This window comes from Herpailurus yagouaroundi, unplaced genomic scaffold (genome assembly GCF_014898765.1).
Source record: "Herpailurus yagouaroundi ecotype Mexico unplaced genomic scaffold, PumYag 141, whole genome shotgun sequence".
Lineage (NCBI taxonomy): Eukaryota > Metazoa > Chordata > Mammalia > Carnivora > Felidae > Herpailurus > Herpailurus yagouaroundi.
Window position 1 is genome coordinate 51,085,951 of NW_024412396.1, and position 21,433 is coordinate 51,107,383.

The 21,433-nt window shown below is 50.3% G+C and overlaps 1 long non-coding RNA gene across 9 annotated transcripts in view; it reads right to left on the minus strand.

The window, feature by feature from the left end:
• Positions 1 to 377: 377 nt before the first annotated feature.
• LOC121032102 (uncharacterized) overlaps positions 378 to 21,433 on the minus strand; it is a 30,083-nt gene continuing 9,027 nt past the window's right edge. For 3 of the 9 annotated variants that reach the window (XR_005791073.1, XR_005791078.1, XR_005791075.1), the window contains 5 exons: positions 18,002 to 18,112; positions 10,646 to 10,803; positions 9,365 to 9,482; positions 8,423 to 8,768; positions 6,460 to 7,378 (listed from right to left, as the gene is read on the minus strand). This is a non-coding gene — a long non-coding RNA (uncharacterized LOC121032102). Of the gene's footprint in view, positions 779 to 1,027; positions 2,329 to 2,431; positions 2,539 to 2,879; positions 3,221 to 3,905; positions 4,323 to 6,459; positions 7,379 to 8,422; positions 8,769 to 9,364; positions 9,483 to 10,645; positions 10,950 to 16,592; positions 16,794 to 18,001; positions 18,113 to 19,416; positions 19,525 to 21,433 lie in introns of those variants that run through there. The other 6 variants (XR_005791081.1, XR_005791079.1, XR_005791076.1 and 3 more) reach the window with 6 other exon arrangements.

Here is a 21,433-nt window from a genome sequence, read left to right on the forward strand (position 1 = left end):
CCCCTGAAGGGCGTGGCGAAGGGCGCGTACCAGAACGGAAGATGCTTGTGGCCATCGCGGGACTGACTACCGTCCCCAGCCTCCTCACTGCCTTTCTCTCAGCCCCTGGGCCTGACCCATGACACTCTTATGAAGCCTGCTAGACCCCTGATACAAAGCACATGCCCATGTTTTGTCTTACCAGGCCCTCCTACCCAGTGACACCTTCGTGTTTGCAAGAATTTATTATATCTTGTTTCCTTGAGGGCAGGCACCAGTGTTTCCTGCTTCCTAGGGCCCCAGCACCTAAGTTAGCCTAAGCTTGTCTTTTTTTTTTTTTTAATTAAAAACAATTTTTTAATGCATATTTATTTTTGAGAGATAGAGAGTGGGGGAGGGGGTCAGAGAGAGAGGGAGGACAGAGGATCCGAAGCGGCTCGGCACTGACAGCAGAAAGCTCGACGGGGTGCCTGAACTCATCACGACCTGTGCGGAAGTCTGACGCTTGGCCAACTGAGCCACCCACGCGCTGCCCCCCCCCTACCTTTTTAAAAAGTGAGCTCTATGCCCGACGTGGGGCTCGAACTCACAACCCTGAGATCAAGAGTCGCACGGTCTGCAGATCAGCCTAAGCCTGTCTTGTTCTCAGGCATCTATAAGAACCTAACATGTGACTTGCAGGCAGTCCGCCACCGAAACAAAACTGGGGGCAGATTCACTTTTGCAGACCACATGGCCTTTCCCAGAAGAAGAGCTTCATAAACAGGACTTTCTGGCACCTGACTTCACATGCTTGGGCCTAGAGCAAAGGATGAGAGAGTCTTACTTCTCCAGGACCGGCACCATCATCATCTCCTGGGATGCGTTTATTTATTTATTTTTTTTATTTTTTTAACGTTTATTTATTTTTGAGACAGAGAGAGACAGAGCATGAACGGGGGAGGGTCAGAGAGAGAGGGAGACACAGAATCGGAAACAGGCTCCGGGCTCTGAGCTGTCAGCACAGAGCCTGACGCGGGGCTCGAACTCACGGACCACGAGATCGTGACCTGAGCTGAAGTCGGACACTTAACTGACTGAGCCACCCAGGCGCCCCTCCTGGGATGTGTTTAGGAACGCAGGGCTCCCCTCCCCACTCCAAGATTTTGCCTTTTAACAATAAACGCCCAGTGGTCCATATGTATGTTCAAGTTTGAGAGGACTCTGGTAGCGGTTCCCAAGGTAAAGAGAACAGGACAGGTTGGGAGGACAGATGCCGGCTGAGCCCACTTAGGTCAAGCCCAGGCATCAGAATTTCCTGAAAGCTCTGGGGGTGATTTCCACGTGGAGCCAGGATCAAGAGTCACTGGTTTAGAGTGTTAGTTCTCTAAGTATGGTGTGTGGATCGTCGTACCCAAATCACTTGGGGCACTTATTAAATATGCAATTCCTGGGTCCCACACCATGTTTTGGTCTAAATCTCCTGGGGTGGAGCCCAGAAGTCCACATTTTTAACCATCTCTCTAGGTGACGTGAACGTGGACTGAAGTTTGAGACCGTTGGTTTAGGGCCACGAGTGAGGGATGACGGCGGCAATGAGGTTTGCAAATGTTACAAATAATGATGTGCAAAAGTTAGAAAATACAGACAAGTAAAAGTGGGAAACAAACAAACAAACAAAACCTCCCTGTACTCCTACGGCCTAGAGACAACTGGAGGCCCCCTCGGCACCCACTCTAGAGACAGGAAGGAGCCTCCCTTCCCCAGGGAGGCTGCCCCCCATCGCAGCGGTGGGGCTGTGATTTGGGTTCTGTTCTGCTGGCAGGGTGGAGCCTGTCATCTGGCCCGGACAGAATTATTGCCTCAAATTACATGGTTGATTATCAATTACTTGTGTCCGTGTGAGAGCATGTGTGCGTGTGTGCATAAGTGTCTTTGCAAGTCATTAAGGGTCGTAATTCTGGATTATCGTTGATTAACGAGAGGGAGGCCTGGTACCTCCAGCAGCCGGGATGGCAGCCCCACAATTATGTCCCAGCTGATCAGTAATTGGCGCAGCGCAAGATGATTTCTCTCTCTCCGCTGCCTCCTCCCGGCCTCTCCTGCCGGCTCCGCAATTAGGGCCATTGCTCATTCCCTTCTAGCCTGGGCTGAGTGCACGGGCCTGCTTTCTGGCAAGCGGCTGCCGTGGGGCTGGCTGACGGTGGAGGGGGCGGCGGCAGAGGTGCAGTGATGGGGTGTGGAGCTGGCATGGGCTCCCGCTTGCTGAGCACGGTTCTTCCCAGGGAGCCCGGGAGCCAGTCTCCGGCTCCTTGCCCCACCCCCACGGCCTGGCTGGGGAAACTGAGGCCCGGAGAAGGAGAGGGGCCGCTTAGAAAACAAAAAAAAAAGCCAAAACCGGTGACTCAGAATGCTATGGCAATCCGACTCCCACCCCACAGAGCCGAGGCAAAAGCAAAGACAAACCTCCTACCATCACTCCCATCCTTGGGAGGCTGTCAGGTGGCCGTCGGTTGTCTCAGATTTTGTCCTCCAGAAACTGCGGATCGATGCTCCAACTCCCAGACTGGGGGAAGAGCACTGAGGAAGGTGCCGTGTTAATTCGAGGCAGAGTCATCACCTGCCTGGATCCTGGCAACGGCCTCCTAACCGTTCTCCCGTTTCCACGCTGGGCCCCCAACATCCATCACGCTGGGATGGAGGGACTTTTACAATGCCCCGTTGCACACTGTGCAAGATACCCTCCCTCCACCCCAGCTAACTCTCCGTTGCCCTCAGGATAAAGTCTGGGTCCCCAGTCTCCACCCCGCCCACCTCCTCTGCCCCTGCACAGACGCCTCAGGGCTCCCGCTCTCTCCCATCCTTTGCCCAGTCTGGCCCCTCTGCCTAGAAGCCCTTTCCCTCCTCCCATCTTCTTTCACCTGGAGCGCACACCTGTGGTGGGGGCCGCTCACACTTGGGCTCTGTTCCCGAGAAAGGGGTTCTGCCCTCACCGGGGACCAGCAGTTAGAGAAGCAGAAACTTTCAGGACGGCTTTACAGGGGTTTGAGAGGATGGGGAAGGCGGGGCTGTTCCGGAAAGCTTCCACATAAAAGACTCTGCAGAGCCACCAGGCAGTTTGTTTCTGAGCCTTGCAGCTGTCTTGGCCATTTTCATTTTTATCTACTTAGGGTGGTCAGCAGGTCATGGCAAGCGGGAGACGTGATGCTAATGACTCCGGCTCCACGTGGCGACCATTCAGGAAAAAGCTGCAATGTTCTCTCTGCCACATTAATCAGAGAAACACATCAAGAGCTGTTGCATGGAGACAGCTTTCCTCCCAGTACCTGCCCTGCATGCTAATCACCACCCCTCCTGGCGGTGAGTCAGCTCCATGCCAGGCGGGTGGTGAGGGAAGGCCAGAAGTGCCAGCTCCTTGCGGTGGGGAGCAGAGGGGTGGGAGCCAGGCCAGGTGGGAGCCAGACCCCTGAATGTACACTGCATGTGACCGTCACTGAGGCCTCCGGCAGGTGGGATGACAAATCCTGGGAGAGTCAATCCAAATGGAAACCCTGGGCTACTTCCTTGGGTCTAGTGCTTACCCAAGTATACTAGCGAGAACTCTCCAGAAGCTGATCCTTGGACAGAGTCCAGGGTTCAAGCAAGAGGGACCCCATTGCTAGGCACTCTGGTAACAATAAGACATAACCTTTGGTAGTGCTTAACATATGGCAGGCATCCCTGTAAGCACTCTCCATATATGACTCATTTAATCCTCATAAAGCCTATGAAGTGAGTGCTATTACTATTCCCACTGTGCAAATGAGCAAGGCCACACACAGAGAGGTTAAGTAACCAATCCAAGGTCACACAGCTAGTGACAACCGACTGGGTTTGAACCCCAGAAGCCATGCCACAAAGCACTCCCATTCCATTGCTTCTCATTGCTCTAAAAGAGCCAGAGTCACCTGAGCCCGTGGTGACCATGGAAAGCCTCCGAGGGCCTTTGCCTTGTCTTCATTCATTCATTCACTCCTACAGCTGCTCTTCGCAGAGCACCAGCTCTGTACGAGACCCTGTACCAGGCACAAGGGAGGCAATGAGAAAACAGACGCAGGCTTCAGAGAGAGACTGGCATCAACATGGTATTTCCACAGATTCATAGTAATTGCAAAATGCGATGAGAGTCATGAGAAGAGCCAAGTGCCATCAAAGCATATAATGGGAGGCCCTTTCGCACATGGGAGCCCTCAGGGAGGGCTCCCAGGTTTCCAGATCCCTCCTTCCATCATTCTGTCCACAAATACTTATCAATCGTTTGTTCAGGCACAGCGCATCAGGACACGGTGGTGAGCAGGACAGAGAGTCTCATCCTCAGGGGCAGCCTGGTGGGGAAGGCAAATCAATACAAATGTTCCAGAAAAGGGATTAGGGCCAGCTGTGAGGGTTCTGAGTGTTGTTGTTGTTGTTGTTGTTGTTATCATTATTATTTTTACTAGGAAACGCGTCATTTCTTTAAGGGCCTCTTGCAGGGAGAAAGAAAGCTAGCTGCTAGAGATGTTCACGTTGGCTTTGCCCACAGTTGCTATCAGGCATCCTTGCAGGACCTGCTGCTGGTGGTTGAGCTACTGAGTGCACCAGGCCCTTTGCATCTCCCTGAGGACAGGCTGGCTATTGTCCACTGCCTCCCCCTCCCCCAGCTGCCCCACCCCCTCCCAGTGGGGCTTTTCCACAAGATGCTGGGGGGAATTCCTCTTCCTACGGCTGCCTATAGAAAAGACCCCACCTCTCTGCCCTCCCCGGGTGGAGTCCCACAAACCTGACAGGGAGTTATGGGAGGTCACAGCTTTGGAGAAAGATAGGGAGCAAGAAACGGAGCGTTTTAAAACGTGTCTCTGTTATTTCCCTTCTTGGCCTCCATCATCTCCCCACCTGGCATATGAACTTGTTCTTCCCTTATACGGCTCTGAGAAAAGCACCATATGGCAGTTCATTAGGCCCATGGGCTAGTTTCCATCCAGCCCACTCGGATTTCCGCCCAGGCTTGGGTCTACGGGATGACCTACCCTTCACGAGGCCCACGGAGGAAGAGAGACAGTAAAAGTGAAGACATACAGAGCATGAACCGGCAGCCAGGAGTTGTTCTGAGTACTGGCTTGTGGTGATGCTGGCGAAAACCCTCGCCGCTACCACCATCCCCATTTCACAGAGGAAGACACTGACGTGTGGAGATGTTCAGAGGCACCCTTAGGTCGCATGGCTAGTGATGGCAGAGCTGGGATCTGAGCCATACTAGCCATCAGATTTTGCTGATTTGCTCTCATGGAAAAACCCAATCTTGGCTAAAAGGTTTTGGCGGGAAGGGGTGAGAGTTTAGAAGAAGGGGTCCTGCCCATGTGTCCAGGAAAGGGGATGCCAGAGGAAAGACTGGTAAATCCATGAGGCGGGCAAAGCCCGGCCTGCCCCACCTCCGATGGAGCAGGGTCTCAGCTAGGTAAGTGAATCCAGCACAAGCCAGGAGGATCCCTGGAAGCAACCCCCTTGAGCTGGGTAGAGAGGTTCCAGGAGCCCTCAGGAGACCCTGGAGGCCGGTTTCCCCCTTGGGCTCCTTGCCCAGCCTAGGTCCTTACCCCTGGCTCCCTCCATCACTGTTTTCTCTGCTCTCCAGGAGTGAGTGCCAAGCACACCCTCCTTGAAGCCTGCTGAGCTGTGAGGCTGCACCGAGGTGTGGTGGGACCAGAGGGACCTGGATGCAGATCTTAACCCCGTGTTTGCTGTGTGGCCGTGTGGCCAAGCAACACCCACCCCTGTGTCTGTGGGCCTCATCTACGGGTGGCTTGGTGAAAAGGTGTGAATGAGCTAAGTGTTGAGAACCTAGGTAGGCTCCTGGCACAGAAGAGGTGCGTGATCCATGTGTCCTGCCCTCATTCCCTGTGCTTCCTTCAAGAACAGGAGGGAGGAAGCAAAGCCTTCTGGGCTTGGGGGCTGGGCCTACAAGTAGGCCAGGTGGGCATACAGGGCCTGGCTTGACACTCGCGCCCCCCTCCCCCCAGAAAAAGGGGCTTTATTTGACACAGCTCTACCCTCCGAGCCCCCTCAGCCTTGTTGGGGTCCTTCCCACGTGTTTCCCCTGCTGCACATCTGCAGAGAAGGGCCTTCACATCCCCACGGGCTGTGTCTGCAGTGTCTCCTGGAAAACATGATCCCCACTGGACTTGGGTCAGAGGTCCAGGACAGATGTCGGGCTCCTGTCCGTCCCCTCCAGTGTCCCGGGGGCCTTTTGATGGGAGTCCAGGCAGTGCCCAGGTCTCCTGCCCAGGATTTCCCCTTTGAGAGGAAAAGCTGAGGGACCTTGGAGGGACTCACTGTCCCAAAGAGGATGGTAAGGAACAGGAATTTGGTGGAGGCTGTGGTGTATGAGTGAGTTAGGCAAGCAGCACACGGAAAGGGAGGGCACTTTTTTTTACACTACCCTTTTTGCTTTCCATAAAAAAAAAAAAAAAAAAAGGGGGAACACAGAGGTAAAGAAAGAAAAAAGTGAAAAGTTCCTTTTATTCCCATCTCTCATCAATTATCACTGCTTTCCCTGGCAGTGACCTGTATTAGCAGTTTGCTGTGTGTCATCACAGGCTTTTACTAAGCATTTACACACACGCGCAGGTACATCCATGCACGCATGTGCAGGGTGCCAGGATCTTTGTTTTTCCTTGCTTTTACGCAAATACTCTCCTATTGACCATATCGCTCTGCAATTTTCTCCCCATAACAGTATATCCTGGACATCTTCTCATGTCAACATACACGGGGCATCCTTGTTGGTTGTTTTTTAAAAGCGTCTGCGTCATATTGTCTGAATGGATGTAACACAGCCGATTCAATCCTACCCTTTCCACTCACACCCTCACTCAGGGTCCCCGTTGCCCGCCCAACTCTGGGAAGCAGGAGTCAAAAGGATTTTATGGTAAATAGTGCCTCTGCACAATCCCAAGGGATGCCCTTCACATTCAGAATGTGGCAGCTCCTCCCATCCCGCATGAACAGATAAGGGCGGCTCCAATTTTTTTCCACGCAAACAATTCTGTAGCCAGCATCCTTGCCCATGCCTCTCGGTGCACATGTGTGAATAGTTCTCTGGGCGTTGCTACCTCAAGGCGGAGTGAGTGGGCAGAAGTGCAGGCGTCCTACATTTGACAGACCCTGCCATGATGTGTGTGTGGGGGGTCGCTTACAGCTCCTATGCCCCGCTCGGCCGCACCAGTCCCCCAGCACATATCCATCATGTGGCTGCTGGCTGGCCAGCCGCTTCCAGGAAATCAATTGCAAAGACAGGCGATTGTCATCAGCTTGAACACTGGAGGCCATCCAGGGAGTAGATTCAATTGTAGGAGAAAATCATACTGGGCTCAAGACCGCTTGTAATGGAGACCCCTTGGTGACCTTTCTGGAGAAGTTAAAAGAACACAGGCAGACACACTCTCACTCTTGATCATCTACCACCAACCCAACTGCTGAGAGCACAGCCCTCTGCCCTTGGAGAACCTGCTCCTCATTAGTAGCCACACGGGAAAGGGACGGGGGTTGGGTGGGGGGTGCTGGTCCAGGGCCCAGGCTGCCGGTGTGCAGGCAAGGCCAGCGGGGCACCTGCTCCCCGGGAGGGTGGATCCAGTTGACCATCAGGTCCCTAGTTGCTCAAGGTCACAGTGCCCACCCCCTTCTGCTCACTGGAGAGGTGGTCTGGCAGCCAGGCAGTGATCCTCCAATCACCACGCCCTCTCCACCTAGTCCCTTCGCCAGGGTCCTCCTGCTGAATACAACCCTCTCTCCCTCACCTGCACAAACACAGGTGCAGACATCGCGACCTCTGTTCTTATTATCCAGGTTGAGAACCATGCCCTGCACCCCCACCCCCACCCCGGGGACCTTTACAAGCACAGTATCAGGGAGGGAGGTGTGATATGGACAAATCCAACATATTCCTTAAGTGGAAGGGTGACCAGAGCCTTTACCTGATTTCAGAGGAGCTATGATTATAAGCCCTCACTCTCCAACCCCCGGCCCCATTACTTCCTCTCTAGATCCCAACTACCCACACCCACACCTGGCCCTACACAAAAAAACTCAGCCATAGCTGTGGACTTGGGGAAATACACATTCATCTTCTATGTGCAGCTGTCCCCCAGCTCTCCAGGCCCACTTACCTAATAATGATCAAAATAACTCTGGCTACCATCAATTGGGTGCATGCAGTGCAATTTGCCAAGTGCTTTACATGTATCATCTGACTTCATTTTCACATACTTGATAAGATATGTGCCGCTATGATTTACAGGTGCAAAAATGGAGGCTCAGAGAGGTTAAGTAACTTGATCCAGATCACACAGCTGGTTGTACCAGAGCCAGGATTGGTAGCCAGGTCCTTGTCAGACTCCAGAGACTATGGGCTTAGCCACTGTGCAACCTTGGCTCCCACATACCGCACTTGTACCTCTCTCTCCATGTGGCCTTGCCCTCTGTTCGTCCCCGCCTCATCCGCTGGTATTCTCCTGTGTCAGGGGCCAAAGGGGTCAAGATCATCAGGGTTCTGTTGGGAAGGCATGTCCTTATTCTGCAACAGCTCTGTGCCTTGCTAGACTTTAACCTTCCCCAGCCACCCAAGGACCAATGTCCAGTCCCAAGCCCGGTGCAGGCACCCAGGTCATTTTCGCTGCTGACAAAAGACAGAATGACAGGGGCAAGTCCCAACCACTAGTTTAATACCGCAGAGCCCATAACATCCATGCAAATTAAATATACTTATCTGCTGGCCTGAAAAGATGTCCTAGTATATTTTTCTGTTAAAAAAGACAAGAAAGCAGGTTTTATTTATTTATTTTAAAAGTTTATTTATTTATTTTGAGAGAGCGAGCGAGCGAGCACAGGGGAGGGGCAGAGAGAGAGAGGAAGAGAGAATCCTAAGCAAGCTCCGTGCCGTCAGTGCAGAGCCCAATGCAGAGCTCAATCTCACAAAGTGAGATCATGACCTGAGCCGAAGTCAAGAGTCGCACGTTCCACAGACTGAGCCAGCCAGGAGCCCAAGATGGCAGGTTTTAAAGCAACGTACAGCAAGAAAACATTTTATTGATGAAACAAAAGTATTCTCTGTGATCTAAGCATAGAAACGGGCTATTTGCCAAGATGTTAACAGATGATTTGTCTTCTCTTGGCTTATCTGTGCTATTTTTTTTTTTCAATGAACATGTATTATTCACATGATTTTTAAAAGCAGTGAAAATAAACCAATCCCGGGCCGATTGTACTTCTCCCTGTCCCTGTCCCTACCTCCAACAGTTCTGAAAAAACAAAAAACAAAACACCACACTTCCTAGTCCTGGGTCTTCCCTTCCTTCCCATCATTTCCACATCTCAGTAAAAGTGGGGTTGGCCCTACCTGCTCCAGGTAGACCAAGGGGAGGTGTGAAGGCTGCACCCCTCGACCGCCCCGATGATGCGATGCCTCAGTCCAAATGCACGGTGGTCGAGGCCGTCTTCCCTCTCTCCTGCTGACCCTGCACGGAGGAGAAAATGCTCTACTTTCTATTACATGTTTGCTTCCCAGGCTGAGCCAACTTCCCTGAGGCCAAGGAGCTCAGAGGCAATGCCTTCTGGGTCCTGCAGATTGGAGCCCCAGGGCAAATAGCTCCAGAGGCAGAGAGAGAATTCTGGCAAAATGAAGAGAGAGGGGAAGGAAATCACAGAGCTTGCGATCATCAGAAAAGAAAGAGCAGTGCCTCAGGATGGGGCTAGGATGGCCCCTTCCAGAAGGCTAGGAGGAAACGAGGAAGGATGGGAATGGAGCTTCCTGAGCATCTACTACTATGACTACGACTACTGTACATGCAACGGACCCTCCACAGACAATGCTCTCGCCCTCACCCCTCAGAGCAGCCTTCCCTTTGTGCAAGTGGGCTGTGACCTTTTTGTTTTTAATGTCTGTAATGTTTAATTATTTTTGAGAGAGAGAGACAGAGAGACAGAGAGCGAGCAGGGGAGGGGCAGAGAGAGAGAGGGAGACATAATGAAGCAGGCTCCAGGCTCCGAGCTGTCAGCACAGAGCCCGATGTGGGGTTGGAACTCCCGAGTCGCGAGATCACCACCTGAGCTGAAGTCGGAAGCTTAGCTTAGCCGACTGAACCACCCAGGCGCCCCGGGGCTATAACTCCTTGCATCTCTGGTGCTTCACTTCCAGTCAGAGCTCCTAAAAATGATTCTGGAGGGAGAAATTTGTGTTGGCCGACACCATCCCCACCCCTGCCAAGAGCCTTAAAGACCCCTCTGCTCTGAGCCAGCATTGTCCTGAGGGGCTGGCTCTGTGAGCACCTGCCTTAAGGATGAATTGCTAATTCCATTGTTCCTGCCATTAAAATAGCAGAAATCAGAAGGCAGCCTGGAAGGCCCTGAGAGCTGGCCTAGGACTCAAGGGAGAGGAGCACAGGCCCTTCCATGTCACCCTGAACCCCCATCTTCAAATCACATTCCCTAAGGTGGCCGTCCCTCGAGACCCAGAAACCAGGCTCCTGTTCCCACCGAGCCTCTTGCACACACAGGACAGGTGTGGGGTCGGCACACCTAGCTGGGAGGCGGGAGGCCCTGGTAATCTACTAGCTCTGTACCTCACCCCCGGGTCACCTGGGCCAAGTCACTCCTGGCCACCACACACCCTTCTACTCACAGTGTGTTGCGGTGTCAAGAAGGGTTCAAAGGGTGTTGCCGAAGATCACTCAGCCCCTCGTAACGTCTTTTCCCTGAACGGGAGTCTGCTGTTGAGTTCCCAGCCCTGAACAGCTTGGTGTGGCTGCAGGTAGTCGAAGTGTGATTGTTAGCGACATCCTGTGGACATGATGGGTAACTGCACTCACCTGGATGGAAGCCACAGGTGACGTCCAGCTTTCCTCCTTATGTGGAGAGGAGACGATCGCAGTTAATCACACTCATCACCTTACACAGGGAGCTGTCTTGGAGCTGGAAAAGAATCCCTCCAAAAAGCAGAAAACGGCCTTCCAGCCACAAATTTCCATCAGCCTCCAGCTTTATATTCGTTTCACTTAAATTCGTCCCTTTTCAAATATCTCCCTGCTAGAAGAGTCTCGTGGCCATGGGGGCCGGGGGGGGGGGGGGACAGTCACGTCAATAATAATATCAAAGGAAGAAAAACGTCGTGGGCTGCTTACTCTTGCCATGGAATTCACACGTTATCTCATCTAACCGTCCTAACAACCCAAGGAGGTACGAGCTCTTATCCCTGTCTTTCAGATGGGGAATCAGCAGCTAGGAGCATAAGAGGAAGCTAGGCTGCAAACTGGGCAGTCTGGCCTTAGACTCTTTCTCTCTTTTTTTTAATTTATTTTTTTTAACGTTTATCTATTATTGAGAGACAGGGAGAGACAGACTCTGAGCAGGGGAGGGGCAGAGAGAGAGGGAGACACAGCATCTGAAGCAGGCTCCAGGCTCCAAGCTGTCAGCAAAGAGCCCGACGCGGGGCTCGAACCCACAGACCGTGAGATCATGACCTGAGCCAAAGTCAGACGCCCAACTGACTGAGCCACCCAGGCTCCCCTAGACTCCTTCTCTTTAACCACCACTCTGTGCAACCTCACTGCCCCGTGTCTACCCACCACGGTAATCCCTCGAGGCTGGAAAAAGTCCCAGTTCCTAGGGTCCTGGCTTTAATCCTCAGACTGAATGCCTCTTAGTCACACTCCGGGGCAGTGAGAGGCAAGTGGGACATTGTCCCCAACTGCCAACTGTGGGTCATAAGTCCTTGCCTTAGAGGGTGCTGTGAAGATGAGAGGAATCACTTGCTGTTGAGTAGATGCTACGGAAATGGTGGTTATCCTTATCTGCAAGGTATGCAAGTTGACCTTGGGAGGGACCAGCCTGGAAGGTTTCTGTAGGTGGCAAAAACTGACTAAATCTCTCTAGAAAATAGCAGTAAGGAGGGCTAGGACTGGGAAGGGCCAGCCTTCTCACCCTTAGGCTTTTCAGAGGGAGTGGCTGATGTGTCATGCTTCAAAGGATCCCCAAAGGGAGGGACTTAGCCAAGTTGGCAGAGCAGAAACAAGATCCTGGGACTTTGGGCTCCCATCTTTCCACAGAGACACCATTATCCAAAGAACAGTGTCCCCGGCAGGATTTGAGTCTCTGCCTCCGAGGATCTGCAGAGACCCTGGTGCCACGAACCAGCCTCCGTGCTGTTTAAGAAACACAACTCCAAGACCCCAAGTGGGGAGTCGAGATGCCAGCTCCAGCTCTACCTCCCACCACTCTGTGGCCCCTGGAACTTAGTGCTCTTCCTGTCTTCGAAGGATCTTACTGCTGAAGGCTTCCCCTCTTAAGGCCTCCATGTCCCCTCTTCCCCCTGGCTCTGCAGATGAGTGCAGTCTTTCTTGCCCATACCTGTCTACCAGCAGAGGTACGGCCATCATGGCAGCTGGCCGTGAACAGACTGTTCACACCTATAGCCCCAGCCCCTAACACAGTGCCTAGCGCATGGAAGGTGCTCACTGGTAAATGAGTAATTGGGACGCCTAACCACAGATGGCCTGGGAGCCCGTTGCTGGAAATGTCCCTGAAGAGAATGGCACTGGGGCCCCTGACGGTTCCAAGTGATGTATGAGGATTCCACAGAGCACCTCTTCCTGTTTGAGGTTATACCGAAGCCCCAATATATAGATATCAGTGTTAGTTATCTATGGCTGCATAACAGATTACTTCAATGATCCGCAGCTCATATGATAATAAACGCTTAACACCTCACAGTTTCTGTGAGCCAGGGACTAGGGAATGGCTTAATGTTCCGGCTCCATGTTTCTTGAGAAGTAGCAAATGTCAGCAAATGTCAGCTAGGTTGCAGTCGTCTGAAGGCCTGGCTGAGGCTGTAGGACCTGGTTCTAAGGCCTCTCACTTGCATGGCGGCAAGTTGGTGCCGGCTGTGGACAGGAGGCCTTGGTTCCTTGCCCTGTGGACCTCTCCACAGGTCTGCTTGAGTAACCTCGTGACCTGGCAACCGGCTTCCCTTGGGATGAGTGATTCAAGAGAGATCAAGGAAGAAATCACAATGTCTTTTATGACCGTATTAGGTTCTTAGGGCTGTTGTAACAAAGTAACACAAACAGGGTGGCTTAGCACAACAGATATCCACTCTCTCACGATTCCGGAAGCCAGAAGTTGAGGTCAGGGTGTTGGCAGGAAACACAATCCAAGACCAGAAGTGGGGAGTCTGGATCCTAGTTCTAGTCCTCCCACCAAAGGATCTAGGGGAGAATCCTTTCTTGTCTCTTGTAGTTTATGGTGGCCCCAGGTGTTCCTTGGCTTGTAGCCTTGGCATAACTCCAAATTCTTCCTCTGTCCTCACATGGCCTCTTCCCTGTGTCCGTCTGCTCTGTGTCTCTCTTCCTATAAGTCATTGGATTTAGGGCCTGTCCTAATCCATTATGCCCTTGATTATACCTGTAAAGACTCTTCCCAACTAAGGTCACATTCACAGGTACTGGGGGGTTAAGGCTTCAACGTATCCTCATAGAATACACAATTAAGCCCACACAACGACCTAGCCTCGGAAGCCACATACCATCGTGTTTGTCATAGCAAATGGTTACAAGGGTCAGCCCTGTTCGGGAGGGAGAGCCCACACAAGGTGAGAAAATCAGGAGGTGAGGACAACTGGGGGCCATCTCAGAGCCTGGCTACTGCAATGTCAGATAGCAGACGGAGCAGGAGACACATGCCTTATGCAGTATTTACAAAGGAAACAATGGAGACCCAGCTGCACAGCACTCGGGCCCCTCAGCCTATCAAGGATATGAAAAGGGCCAGAGTATAGAGAACAGCAGGGTTTGGAAATAGAAACCTTCCCAAAGAGTAAAGCTATCCTGTGAGTTTCACCCTCAACAAGGTGGGGGCCCTACTACCTTCACCTCAAGCCTCATGATGGGGGCTCCCACGAAGCCATTCAGAGCTGTGGGCCGCCACGGGTCTGTACCAACAGGATGCATTGTACTGGGATTGGGGCAGGGGCCCTGTGAGTGCTTTCCAGGGACCAGATGCAGGCTGTGGGGGAAGAGGTCCAGCATGGGGCCATTTTAAGCCCCATAGCACCTCCTAAAGGGGCAAAGGGATCTCAGCAGGGAGAAGTTGGAGGGGGATGCTGGACTCCCCAGGGGGCTGAAGACGAGTCACAAGTGGTTTACCTGTAAGGGAGATGCAGATTGGGACCCTCAGGAGAGAGCCTCAGAGATGGGAACCCCTGAAGAATCTGGGAGATGCCCCAGCCAACAGCTTTTACCATCTGCTGGGCCCACAGGGCTGGCAACTCTGCGGTCAGATAAGAATTGCCCTTTTCCTCTGTTCTCACTTCTTCCCCCAACAATCCCTCCCACTTAGACCTTGGACGCCATTAGCAAGGAAGGAGAGGCAGTCAGGTGAGAAAACAGACAAAATTCTGCCACAGACCAGTCCCTGAAGGCCAGCAGTCCAGACTACAGACCTTAGAGCAGGAGGAGGAAGATGTTTTTCTCTGAAGGGAGGCAAGTGTCATATCTATGACGAGATGAGTTTTTTTGTTTTAAGATTTTATTTTCTAAGTAACCTCTACACCCTACGTGGGGCTGGAACTCACAAGATAAGGTGTCACCACCCTGAGATAAGCACTCTCCACTGACTGAGCCAGCCAAGTGCTTTTAGTCTCTAAATGGATTGTGGAATGACCTTACCTGAGCCTGAACAGAGGGGACGTGCCTCCTTTGCTGAACAGTTCACGTGGACCAGGGAGAGGCCAAAATGGAATGACATTTTGATTACACCAACATTCGAGGGATTGGTTTCACTGAACTCAAACTCTCTCGAGGGAAGTTGGGTCTTCCGTTCCCTACCCTCCACCCCCAACCGCAGAGCCCTGACCCACAGAGAGGGTCCTGGAGAAAATTCCATCTCCACTTTTGTCCATAAGTGAAGAATGTTTACTGCTTTTTTCCCCCTTCTTATCTGTCTGGAAGTGACACCAAGAAAAAAAAAAAAAGAAGGGACTCCTTGTCCCCAGCCAAACACCCACACCCTCCGAATTCTTCACCCTGTGTTGGCCTGACTTCACCCTGGAGGGGGAGGCAAGGCATGAGGTCTGCAGGCTGCGTGCTGGAGGAAAGGTTCCTGGGAGGATACAGCTCCGCCTGGAAACAAAAGCTGTTTTTCGAAAGCTTTGTGCAGTCAACTAAGTGGGGGAGGGGTCTGGGCAAAGCCAGGCTGAACATCTGGGGGGAAAGTTCCTCTAAAACAATATCTAAATTCCCAGGGTTGTTGGAGCCGTGATGTGATCAGTGCTTGAAGGGTCTTATTTGTTACTCTTGGCGGGGGGGGGGGGGGGGAATAAAGTTGTCTCTGAGCCCCCCTCTCTCACTGTCCTTGCAGCAAGGGTGGGTGGCTCTGTCCCTTTATAGGAGGCAGGCTTGTAAAGAAGGGTGAGCCCTGGAGAGAGACACCTGGACCAGGCAGCAGCTGGGGGTCTGTGAAGAGTCCGGGGGTCTTCAGAGCATTGGTCTGCTGATCAGACGCCCACTAGGAAGCTCTTAGAAAGGACCCCGCTGAGCAGAGGCGTGGGCTGCAATGCAAGTGGGGATGTGAGCCTGGAAGCAAAGGCATTCCACAATCAGGGCTTCTGGAAAAGCCCCCCTTCCCCAGCACAGAGGATTCAGAGAGGAGAGATCCCCGGTTCTCTATATTTCAGTAAAAAAGCATTTACCCTGCAGGCTAAGGATAACAGCGGTATTTCAGACCTAAACAAGTCTCATTTTTCAGTCTGTTGGAGAGAGGGCTCCTAACACTCTTTAAAAGATGCTGGGCCTTAAATAAAATCTGTCACAGGCCACCCATTTCTCTCTCCTGGGTGCCAAGAAGCAGTCTTAACCCCCACCAGGCAATGGCTGCCCTCTTTGGATCAGTTTCCCAAAGAGCTTAATCATGAACAAGTTGCTGTCACTTCGCCTGGAGCTAACGAGCCCTGGAGGGTCTCAGGGTGAGGCCTTCCCTGGTGAGAACACAGCTCTTTCTGGGAGCTCACTTTCCCGAGTATGTTTGGACTGGGGAGTCCCTTCAGAGTGTCTGAACTCTGCATGGGGTTAGCGGGGCTTCTCGACTTGAGCACTGATGACATTTGGGGCTGGATGCTTCTTTGTTGTGGGGGCTGCCCTGTGCACTGTAGGATGTTTAGGATGTACCCTCCATCCACAAGAAGCCGGTAGCATCCCTTCCTTCCCCTTCCCCCTCACTTTGACAATCAAACCCACCTCTGGACATTGCCCAATATTCCTGGGGACAAAACCATTCCTGACTGAGAACCACTGGCTGGAAGCCGGCTCCAGAGATTCAGGGAAGAAGTAGGCTGCATACAGCCCAAGAGAATTTTCACTCTACATACAAAAGACCAAATCTTCATGGTCCTTGTATCAGGACTCTTTTGGTTGCACTAAGTGACAGAATATTCAACTCAAAATGACTCAAACGGGGGGGGGGGGGTGGAGGTCATCTCTTGTAACTGAGAAGACCAGGGACTTAGGCATAGTACTGGCTTAAGCGTAATCTGACCCAGGGACTCAAACAATCTTACTGGGACTTGGTTTTATCTTTACCTCCTGACTTTGCTCTTCTGAATATTCTCTTCTCATGTGGGCAAGATGGCCACCAGTGCTTCAGTCCTGTATGTTCCTAGTTTGAGATTTGTGGAGGAAAAAAATGCCAAGTAGTTTTCTTTCTGTATTCCCAGCAAAAGTCCCATTGTACTTCATTGCTCTGATTTGGTCGTGGGTCCATCGCCAAGCAGTACACAATAGCTGGGGAATGTGATGACCTAATTGGTCAGGCTGTAATCACATGACCCCCTCTGGATCTAGGGGTGGAGTCAGCTCTGTGTGCAGGACATCCAAGACGGAAACGTGGGGGTTCCCAATAGGAGAATCAGGGTACAACTACCAGAGGACAGGTGAAAGGATTTGGGATGGCAAAAGGCAACAGATAGGTAGCAGTCTTTATACTAAAAAGAAGCTCATTGTTGGTAAATACATCAAATTGAGAGATAACAGTGTAAAGACGATGTTGCTGAATGGCAGTACAAAGCTTGTGCTACAGTTGTCTGAATCAACTTCCAGGTTACAAACAAAAGCTTTCTTACATGTCTCTAGGACAAAGTAGCAACTGACATGGTTCATTCAAATGGGTTCTTAGGGCACCTGGGTGGCTCAGTCGGTTAAGCCTCCAACTTCGGCTCAGGTTATGATCTCACAGCTTGTGGGTTCAAGACCTGCGTTGGGCTCTGTGCGTGCTTCAGATTCTGTGTCTCCCTCCCTCTCTGCCCCTCCCCTGCTCACGTTCTCTCTCTTTCTCTCTCAAAAATAAATTTAAACAAAAATTTTTTTAAATGGGTTCTTAAAATGGAGACTATTAGAGTTTCACCAAGATTCTTCCTCCCTTTCTTCCATAGTAACACATTTGTAGTTGGGCCCATAGCTGCCCAGCTGGGGACAGCATTTCCTGGCTTCCCTTGCAGCTAGGTGTGACCACGTGATTAAGTTTGCACTGTCTCACTGACACTCTTTCCCCTTCCCTTAACCCAGAACATGAACTTGCCTGAGACCCAGCTTTGACCATGCAAGTGAGAAGAATGCCCTAGGGGCTGAGAGAGGGAAATGAAAGGTACCTGGATCCCTGAACCACCATGTGGAGCAGAGCCCCCTTCCAGCCCGGAATGAAGACTACCCCAAGTGAGAAAAAAGTTGCTGTCTTTTCTAAGCCACTGAATTATTGCATTTCATCTATTTTGTGATCAAGTTTTTTTCATATTCTAATACTTCTGAAATTCATTGTGTCACTGGCCATACAGCAGTGCTCCTCCGGGACCACCTTAAGTCAGGCCCCAGGAAAATATTTTCATGGGGCTCCTGTCTATACAAAAAATGAACTAAAATCAGTGCATTACAAAATGCATAAGTCCATATGCAGTATAGTGATTTATCAATGATTTAGAATAATGGGTAGAGAATACCTGCTTGTGTATTTATTGTCCAATCAGTGCACATGAAGGTTCCTTATGGCCAGGCACCATCTCTTCGTGCTGAGATCCAGAAACCATCTCCTCATAATTTCCTATCCACCACTATGAGAAAACAATAGCAATGTATCATTACGTTGATTAAACACTGGGTACCTAATATTACCTTTTAAGAACACTTGTATCCACGCTCTATTTCAGCCTTTACCTGCCTCTGCCACATACTATTGATTTTTTAATGTTTATTGAGGCTTCCTCTCCCTTCTAGAAATTGCATATTGTGTAGAAGTGACGTTTTGTGTTCATTAGATAGAAATCCTATGAGTTACCGGTCCCAGACACCCTCATTGGCTTGAACAAGTAACAGTGGTAACAGAACATTTGGTTTTGAACTTAGAAAATACTTAGACCACAAGAGCCAGTTTCTACAGTTTCTTTCACCATATGAAGAAGATATAAAGTGAGTTGCTGACTTGTTTTCCAGACTTTGGGTAGGACCCAATGCAGAGGAATCATGTTTTCTAAGGCAACAGCCTGAGGGTCAAGTGCCTGCAGCCACCAACCCTTGTGCCTCAGTCCTGGAGACTGCTGTGCCAGCGTGCCTGCACACACGCACCTGCAGTTGGGCAGTCCTCCCCAACCACACCTCTACCCCCTACCCCCTACTCCCTACCCCATATAGTGCTCTGGGTGCTCCAGGTGGTGGCCCTTAGGTCCACATCATCCAGTGGGACAGGGCCAATGAGTGGCCTGGGCATCAAGGAGGAAGAGGATGAGAAGAGCCTGGGAGGGATGGGGTGCAACAGAGGAGAGGTACAGTATGACTAGCTAGCAGAACATGGGTGGGGGGGATGATGCCCCCCACCGGGCCAAGAACTTCACCTTGGGGACTGCTGAGAGACCATGAGCTAGGGGGACAGCAAGGTAGCCACGGGTGAGTGAGCAACAGTCCATAAGATGTGCAGGATAAATATTACACAGAAACAGCAAAAGTGGAGGTGGCTCAGTCAGTTAAGCATCTAACTCTGGATTTTGGCACAGGTCACAATCTCACAGTTAGTGAGATTGAGCCCCGCCTCAGGTGCTCAGAGCAGAGCCTGCTTGAGATCCTCCCTCTGCACCTCCCATGCTCTCTCTCTCTCTCTCTCTCTCTCTCTCTCAAAAATAAATAAATAAATTTTAAAAAAGAAAAGAAACAGCAAAAGAGACAAGTTTCTAAGTGAGAAATGGCAGCCTGTCAACAGACCCTTTATATCACAATTAATTTAAGGCCAATCTTAAAAAAAAAAAAAAAAGCTATTCCATCTGCTACTGTAACTCCAATCATCATCCAATACACAGCGCTTCAAAGCTCTCCCTCTTAGATGGATCCAGCCCAAAGTTTGGGAGATGGGCAAGGGCTGCCTAACCTGAGGGTAGCCTTTGCTGCTGGGGTTGGATCTTTGGTGGAGCCAATCGCACCACCAAACCTTCTTAATGCCAAAGTCATGACCATTTAGTGACACCCACTGGACTTTCCAAGGATAGGAAAGATAACATGCCTTTTGTTGTCATATTTTTGTGCCAATGGTGAGTGGGTTGCGGGCAGGAGTAGGAGCCCTGCTTTTCCTGGTTTCAGCAGTGCTGTTGTTTGTCACTCCCAGCATATGAGGGGTCCTTCTGGTAAGATCAAGAAAGTGCCAGCATCAAACTTGAAGAAAGAGTGTCCATGGCTTGGAAAAAATCCCAGACATAATAATGAAACACTCTTTTAAGATATGCTGCATCACGAGTGCTCTTGGTATGAAGAATGATATTGTTGGGGAAAACAGCAATGATTCTGAGATGAGCAGAGGTTCAGAAGAGTTAGCCTCCAATGGAAAAGGGGATTTGGTTGATGCTAGATGTCAGTGAGCACATCCACCTAGTCACTGTCATTCCCATTTTCTCTGGTTCTAGAACTGGCTTCATCAGAATGAATTTGCCACTGTAACTAAGGACAAGGTGGCACGTCAGGATGTGTTCTGTCAGTTCCAGGGCTCGTATTTATGCTGGAGACACAAGGTGGCATGATGTCCGGGCACAGAACCACTCCCAAGAAAGACTACACCAGCCTACGAAAACCACATTGACGTGACTGAGCCGCTGTGATTTCTTCCAGCTCTCCCTTTAGGGAATAACAGACACATTATAGTTTGCAAAGCACTTTTATCTACATTTATTTTATCCCATTCCATTTTCACGACCCTGGAAAGGAGGGCAGACATCATCATTGCTCCATTCTATAAATGAGAAATAGAAGCTCAGAGAGGTAAAGGGACTTTCTCAGGGGACCCTAGCTTGTAAGTGACAGGGCCTGGATTCAAGTGAGATCTTTAATGCCATACCTTGGGCTCTGTCCGCTGCACAGTAAGGTCTACTTTTAGGGCAATCCCATTGCTATTTTTGTTTTTTTCATTATCTAGATCTAAATACATTTGGCCCTTGAACTATGAGGGGGCTGGAGTGCCGACCCCTGCACAGAGATCAAGTATAACTTTTGACTACCCCCAAATTTAACTAGTAATAGCAATACCATTGACTGGAAGCTTTACCAATAACAAATTGTTGATTAACACATTTTATATGTTGTATGTATCATATACAGGATTCATACAATAAGCTAGAGAAGAGAAAATGTTATTAAGAAAATCTTAAGGAAGAGAAAATACATTAATAGTACTCTACTGTATTTATCCAAAATATCTGCGTGTAAACGGATTCATGCAGGGGTGCCTGGCTGGCGCAGTTGGCATGGGATTCTTGATCTCGGGGTTGTAATTTCAAGCCCACATTGTGTGTAGAGGTTACTTTAAAAAATATAATCTTAAATCAATAAATGAAATAAACAAATAAATAAAAGGACTCATGCATTCCAAACCTGTGTTGTTCAAGGGTCAACCAGTTTGTTCTGTGTTCACTTTTGAGAGGTGGAGGAGAAAGATGATGGTATGGATGCTTCTTGGAGTCTACAGAGAAAATTCTTATAAAGAACCCTAACTAACAATACAATGCTAAAGTTTGAACTGTAACCATTGCTAATTTCTCTTAAAATGGCATTCTCACAGATTGCCCATGAGATGGGAGTTTATCATGCATTATACCCCTTATGGAAATAAGAGGTGCCTTTAAGAATGGGGTGAAAAGTCTTTACCTCATTTTCAAATTATACAAGAAACCAATACTCCTGAGTTTTATTAATTATGGGATGGAGTTACAGAATACCACCAACAGTCCCCTCAAGTATTAGTATGTTTGCATCGATTGGCACACTTTTGTTATTTTTTATTAAAATAGAAAAGTTTTGAGTTTTCTTTTTTGAAGGTTTTGTTTTTTTTTTTTTAATTTTTGAGACAGAGTGCAAGCAGGAGAGGGGCAGAGAGAGCGGGGCAGAGGATCCAAAGCAGG